The 7,861-nt window shown below is 36.4% G+C and overlaps 1 protein-coding gene across 1 annotated transcript in view; it reads left to right on the forward strand.

The window, feature by feature from the left end:
* The window catches only part of RAP1B (RAP1B, member of RAS oncogene family), a 16,660-nt gene extending 14,734 nt beyond the window's left edge, over positions 1 to 1,926 (forward strand). The window contains exon 6 of the mRNA XM_019640595.1: positions 311 to 1,926. The gene's annotated coding sequence lies outside the window, so the exon portion shown is untranslated. The remainder of the gene's footprint in view (positions 1 to 310) is intronic.
* The last annotated feature ends 5,935 nt before the right edge of the window (positions 1,927 to 7,861 follow it).

Raw genomic sequence — 7,861 nt, forward strand, 5'->3', positions numbered from 1 at the left:
CCCCACCCTGCTTTTATTCTTTGGAAGGTAATGCACAGAAATTTGCACTAAGGTGCATTCCCTTTTTGTATCTAAAACTTCCAATTTGACAATTTCAGGAGGGCAGCAGAATAGATGAAGTCATTCCAAAAAAAGAAAACATCTAACTGAGCTTTGCTATGAATTATGGTACCTTGTCATTAATGTAATGATGAGGACAATAACCTGTGTTATATTCATTTCTAACACTTTAATACTGTTGTAATGTGTTCCTTTGGATGTTTAGTGTGCTATTTTTAACCCATCTTTTCAATGTTTTTCCTTTCGACAGGTCTGAAGAACTGTTGCCCAATTCAACAGTGCCAGCATTCCAACTTTGTTAAACCTACCAACATCTTAAATGGACTTTCTGTGGTGGTACCCTTTGAGAGGCGGATGAAAGCTACTACATCAGTTTGCACATTCTAATCACTTTCCAGTATCACAAGAGAGATTTTTACTTATATAATAGTTCTAGAGTATGCATCTGGTAAAACCAGAGGCTACAATCCAGTATTACTGCTAAGAGACATTTTTCATCCACCAATGTTGTATGTACATGTATGAAAATGGTGTACTGTATACTTTAACACGCCCCATACTTTGTATTGGAGAGTACAATAATGTAAATCCTAAAAGCACCACTATTTTAGCATAATAAAAGAAAGTCCAAAGAGCTCCTATATAGACTACTCCAGATAACTTTGCTTCTTTGATACTTGTAGCTTACTGTAATTTTTTTTAAGAAATTCAAGGTCATTATCATTGTATTGTACAAATAAGCGCTTTGATTAACACAGCTATATAATTTTTTTAATTTTTAAAAAACCTGTGGAGACAGTGATCTTGTCTTTAAAATATGATAGTCCTTTCAGTATAATGTCTTAGATTAAAGACGTTGCCTTTAATATCTGTTGGGAAGGAAATGTCCAGACTTTTCAAATCTCTTATTATATGTTTCCTTTTTTGTTTACATAGGGAACAATGTTTATAGTTGTGTGTACAGTGGGGGTCTACAACAAGAAGTGTATATTTTCAAACAATTTTTTAATGATTTAACAATTTTTGTAAATCATTTTCAGGCTTCTGCAGCTGTAGATTCTCACTGTGAATCCCTTGCTTGCTCATGAATAAGTGTATTTGCAATACCAAATATACAGGTTTAGTATTTTTGCCTGTTAGTGATTGTTTCACATGTGTAACGTTTTGGTTGAGACGTTAAATGGTGGACGAGTACTGTGGATGTGAATGTGGGAAGTAATTTTAATCATGTGTAATTGGTCACAAGGCCTAAGTTGCAGTAACTCTTGCTGTTTTATTTAACAATGCCTTGTTGCTTTGTATGCATTACGTTTGGGTGTAAAGATTGTGTGTCTATCCAACAGGGAGCCACAGTATTTAAATTGACCAACCTAATGTTACAACTACTTTGAGGTGGCCAAATGTAAACTAAAAGCCTTAATTAAAGTGGTGCAATTTTGTATAACTTAGCATCAGTAGTTCAATAAATTTGGATTGCCATGCAAGGGCTTGCATTATAATTACTTGCCACTTGAATGTGTTTTGTGTAATGTTTAACAGTGCTAGTAAATAAATATAGGCTTAACTTCTTTTTAAATGTAATAAGTGCATTTTACATAGTGTGGTTTCATAATTTAACATTTGAGCAAGCCAGACTCATTCATTAAGTACAGAAATGATGAGTGAAAAATGTCAGATTTTTTTCCTAGTGTTGTTTGCATAGCCACATAACCAACCACCTTTGGAATTTTCCTTGGGAAAGAATTTTGTAAATCAAGCAATATTACTTATGAACATATGCCTTCTGGGTAATGTTCAATAGCTGTTTAAGGTGTAGGAGGAAGAATTGAAAATACTTTGACAGATGTTACACTTAATAGATTTTTTTTAAAATATAGGATGAAGTTATACTTAGAATATTATGGTTATAAAAATTTTTGAATGGAGTGGACTCAAGTACTACTTTGTTTTTAGATAACAGTTCTGTCTTGTTTTATGTGTGCTGTAATGCAGTTCTTTTTTGAAACTTGTAAACAAATCTTAACTCAAGCTTTCACAAAGTATTTGCCAGCCACTAGAGATATCAATTAATTAGTGATACCATGTAATTTAGGGGTGTCTGCTAACCCCCTAAATACATGCTATTTGAATGGGACATTTGAAGGCTTTCATTTTATAAGAAGAAAAAGGTCTTATTCCTTATGTATTTAACTCACAGGAGCCCGTGTATTTAAAGGCTCCATGTATCTAAAAATGTTTGTTCTCTCAGAAGCCCCACTTAACTAAGAGACTTGCTTTGGCAGAACTGGTTTTATTTATAGTCATGGGGTGAAAACGAAGCCCGAAGAAGTGGGATTGTAGAGCACTAAAATCACTTCAATTTACTGTGTCTTATTACATCCATTTAACCCTCTTTGAAGGCACCCCCATTCAATTTTAATAAATGTTTGTTGCCTACCAACTATGTTCCAATCTGAATTATAGGCTCTTAAACAGGTAAATTTTCAACAGGTAAAATTTAAGTACTTGTGTGTTAAGCACTGTTCTAGATCTGAGGATAGAGCAGCAACTGAGATCAGCTTAGGACCTTGCCCTCCTAGAACTTATACTCTAGGGTTTCTCAGCCTCAGCTCTATGGATGTTTTGTGCTGGATAATGAGTTTTGGGGGGCTGTCCTGTGCATTATTGGATTTTTGCAGCATCCCTGATCTCCACCCACTAGATACCAGAAATACCATCCTCACCCTCAAGCTGTGACAACCAAAATTGTCTCGAGATACTGCGAAGTGTCCTCCAGTTAGATTCAGGGAGTGGGAGAGTAGGTGTTGAAAGGCAAAATCATCCCCATTAAGAACCACTGATCTGGTGGGAAACATTAATTACACATGAGTGTTAGGGGTGCAAAATGGACAGTTTAGTATAGTAAGTAAGAATGTGGGCTCAACTTAGACTTCCGGGGTTTCTCATCCCCACTCTGCCACTTCCCAGCATGTGAGCATGGTTAGGTGCCTCGGTTTCCTTCTCTGTAAAATGGGAGTGATAGATAATAACACCACTTCATAGGAGCTAAGGAGAGTGAAGTAAGTAAATGCCAGTACCATCCTTTAGGATATACATAAAAGGTCTGACAATTAAGTTCGCAAACTCGTCCTAGAAAAAGTGCCACATGCCTCAGTGCTGAATATCACTACAGTCACCTTCGAAGTCCTCCCTTTGGGAAGCTATACACCGACTCCAGCGCCTAGTCCACCCTTCAAAGCAATTTTGGAACTCTGGAATGGTCATCAGAGCTGTCATCGTATTACCCTTAATGCCCTGAATGTCATCAAAATGTCTTCCTTTCAATATTTCCTTTATTTTTGGGTAAAGAAAGAAGTCACTGGGGGCCAGATCAGGTGAGTAGGGAGGGTGTTCCAATACAGTTGTTTACTGGCTAAAAATGCCTTCATAGACAGTGCCGAGTGAGCTGGTGCATTGTCGTGATAAAAGAGCCATGAATTGTTGGCGAAAAGTTCAGGTCATCTTAACTTCTTCACGCAGCCTTTTCAGCACTTCCAAATAGTAAACTTGGTTAACTGTCCACTTGGTACAAATTCATGATGAGTAATCTCTCTGACACCAAAAAAGGTTAGCATCATTGCAACAAGTTCGCGAACTTAATTGTTAGACCTTATATATACACATATTTGTATTAATAGAAATAAAGCTGTTGTTACACAGAAAGTACCATTATCTCATATATAACTGGACCTTAAGAATGCAGATCATATGTAATTGGACTTTTCTGGTACTTCAGTGGAAAAATAGTAAAAATAAATCCGCCAGAAAACTCATGAGGTCCTTTTCATGTCCCCAAGGATACTTGGAGAAACTTGAATTTTAGGACAAAACCAGGAGGATATTTCACTTAATTTTCCTAAGAAGTATAAAAACCCTATTTGACTTCTCTGTTGATTCAATTTTTTTTCTTAATATATAATCTTTACTACATGTGCATATTATGAGTACAAAGTTTTAGAACCTCCATTTATGAAAGTAAGTTTTACTTTGCTTTTTTAATCATCTTTAGTGGGGCAGCAAACTAAGAATCAGAACTCATAACTGCAACATTTTTTCATTTTACCTCAGTCTATGTCTTCATTGAATTTAATTCCCATGTGTTGTCACCTCTCTTTTAAATGTTGGAAATGTAGGAATAAGTTATAGTATTTCATAATTAATACTCCTATGACCTTTTTTTAGACATCTTAGTTTGCAGGATTATCTCTTTTAAACTATCAGTGAGCCTTAATTGTGATTTATAGGACTCAAACTTTTTAAAAATATGTTCTGTAATTTTTTACAGTGCATCAATACAGCTGGTATTTTATGAATGCATAAGAGAAGTGTAATAGATTGAGAGCAGAACTAAACTTACATCCCTTAACTGCCTATTGAGAGATGTGCGTGAGTCTTTGTTGGGATATTGATAATACTTGTCCAAATTGACTACTAAACCCATTAATAGAGCAGCTAAGTTTGTAGGCTTGACATTAGTTTATCTTTGAAAGGTAGAAATAATATTGGTAAATAGGTTTTTTTCTAAAAGCTACATATTTTTTAAAAAGTATTCCACAATTTGCACGTAATTTTAATTTGTTCCCTTAAAACATTAGTAGCCTGTAGATTACTGACCTTAAGAATTAAAAGATTTTGCCCAAAATTAGGGATATCTACCTGATTTTTGTATCGAAGAATCAACAAATGTATTCTGTATTGCATGTCTACCATGTTTTATCATTTATATAGACAATCAGTTTCTGATTTGTAGGATGTGGAGAGAATTTTACTATTTTGGTATATTACAAACCTAGTTTAACCTGATTTTCCCTATACAGTGACATAAATGAAATAATTATCCAGCTTCATCATTTGGGTCCAAATGCAGGGTTTTTCCTCAAAACATAAACCTTACAATATTTTTATGTGAATAATATATTTTCAAAAGGTTACAGCAGTTTTTAAATAGGCATAAATTAAAGACCAATGTTTTTGTCACCTGCCATCATTACCCATTCAAATTTCAATCTATAATGTAGTTTGTGTCCCCTGTGAGCACAAAGTTCAGAACAGGAAACTTACAGCCATGCTCCGCGTAATGACAACGGACCACATATAGGATGGTAGTGCACCATACAGTGTAGGTGTGTGTCAGTGCACTCTGATGCATGATGAAATCACCTAACATTTCTGAGAGCATAGCCCCATCATTAAGCAGCACGTAACTGTACTGTCAAACTTGAATGTGCAACATGCCAAGCTTGGGGCAGAGGGGAGTAGCAAAGGATAAATGATATAACAAACCCGGTCCCTGCTGGCAAGGTGCTTAATGCATCAGTGGTGGGAAAGACCAGTAAACTATCAAAATAAGTGAAAATCTAATAACGTGTTATCTGACCTCAGTTCATGCTCTGTTATCCATAGTAATGCAAGTTTCTAACAGTAATAATTGTATTTTGCTTTAAAATGTATAGACTCTTTGATTTATATTTCGACTACTAGTTTTACTCCAGTCAGTGTTAGATTCTCTGAGCAAATCAACCAGTGCAGTGATGATGAACTACATGGCTGGCAGAAAAAATGAGTCCATACTGGAAATGGAGTACAGTCAGACTGGTACAATAGAGTGGATGGTTACCAGGAAGCCACTCAACTGTTCTAAGGGAGAGTAATATGACTAACATCACAGATTTTGACAACTGAAAAATCACTCAGGGAGGAACGATGGTGGAGCTGGAGTTTAACCCAGCTAAATTATGGGCTGCTTGGGTCTGGAAGCATGAAGTGATTAGAGTTGCTGTGATAAGGAGAGCCCAAGAAATTTTTTAAAGCAGTAATGGGAGAATTGGTTAATGGCTCAGATGTGAGGCCAGAAGGAAAGGGTGAAATATCTGATTATATTAGCAGAACCAGAGGGATTGAACACCAAGGACGATAAATTAGAAAAGCTAGCAAGGAATCACTGTTTTTACTGCATGAGCGAAAGAACTTTTTGTTAAGACAAAGTTTACGCTAAGTGCAGTATTTTCATGAGTATTATCTCCTGAGAAGGCAGATTTTAACAGTTGGACCTTGAAGTCACTGACATACAGGATGCAACTGAAACCATGAATGTTAATGAAATTATTTTTATAAGGATTAAGCGTGAAAAAATAATGGAACAGCCTGGCCTAAGCAGGCTGCGGATGGGGAAGAGAAGGTTGGCATCCAAAGGATTTCTATTACAAAGACAAGGGCAGCAGATGGCCTTCTACAGCCTGAGAAGACATCCTTGATGGCAAGGAGCAGGATAATGTTCCCCTTTACTTGTCTTATACTGTAGGCCAGCTGTAACTTCATTCTGTAGACACATCATAATTCCTATCTGTCTCGTTCTATATTTCTTAGTGAGGAATTGGCTACTTATCTAAGGAGATGATGGGATAGTTTGGAAATACCATCCTCTAGTACCAGATTTATGGAGGTCTACAGGAACTATAAAGTATTTCAGAAACTGTGTTGACAAACTTCGAATCCAGTTGCACCAAGACCATGGGTCTCAAATACATATTGAAATATTTCTGTACATACCTTTCCAATAATATAAACATTTTTGTTCCTCTTGTTTTTCTTAGATGGCACTTGGGTGTTTTACTCACAAAAATATGTTGAGATGAATTCTTATTAACTGGATTCCATGTAGATCTATTGTTTTCTAAAAATATTAGTGTCCTCATTAAACAGTATTTCTTAGTTCATAGGGCTACTGTAACAAATTACCACAAATTTGCTGGTTTAACACAACAGAAACTTGCACAGTTTTGCAGGCCAAAAGTCCAAAATCGAAATGTTGGCAAGGCCTCACTCCTGCCAGTGGCTCTAGGAGAGAATCCATTCTTGCCGCGGGCATTCCTTGGCTTTAGGCCACAATCACTGCAAACTGCCAACATCTTCATAGCTCTGTCTCATCTCTTTCAAGGATATTTGTGATGGCATTTAGGGCCTACCTGGACAAGCCAGGATACCTCAAGATCCTTAATGACATCTGCAAAGACTCTTTGTTCAAATAAAGGTAAACTTCACAGGTTTGGGCATTAGGATGTGAACATGTCTTTGGGAGCCAGTATCAGCCGACCACACAGTGGTTTACTCATTTTTCAGTAACAAAGATCAACATGGGTCTTCTCTAAAATAACCCAAAACATGCTCAATAGAATCAGCAGACCTAGGGACTTCCCTAGAGAGATCCCACTTAGGAAAGCCCCAGAATTAAGTTACTCTATGTAGAGATTCTTCTGAGGGAAGCTTAGAAGCATATAAGGCTTTCAGGAGTTGATAAGAGGTCCAGTGTGGGCTAGTTCCACGGTTCCAGAGTCAATAGTGTCTGTCCATGGAATGCTGTTAGCCCACTGAATTACCTTCCACTTGTGTTAGCATACATCTTACTGCCATACCTATTTTATGTTTTTACTGCTTATTTTCATTGGTTTGTTTTGTTTTTTTTTTTAGAAATGAGAGTAATGGACAGTCACAAGAATTAAGTTGTAGCAATTCATTTGGTTGGAATGAAATACATTGAAAGTTCAAGCAAATTAGAGATTAATTCATTCCAGTGATTTTGGAGGGGGGGGGTTATATTTGTTAGCACAACCTGCACTAGGGTGAGGTTTCTGTCTTTGGATATTCAGGTAGGCTCTATTTGTTAATAATGTGAAGTAATGATATAAGGAGACGGTAATCTGTGTGGTTTACATGTTTTAAGATACATGGTTCCAGAAGTTGATTTAATCATCCTCTACTAGAA

The sequence above is a fragment of the Hipposideros armiger genome, unplaced genomic scaffold (genome assembly GCF_001890085.2).
Source record: "Hipposideros armiger isolate ML-2016 unplaced genomic scaffold, ASM189008v1 scaffold_51, whole genome shotgun sequence".
In the NCBI taxonomy this organism is placed as follows: domain Eukaryota; kingdom Metazoa; phylum Chordata; class Mammalia; order Chiroptera; family Hipposideridae; genus Hipposideros; species Hipposideros armiger.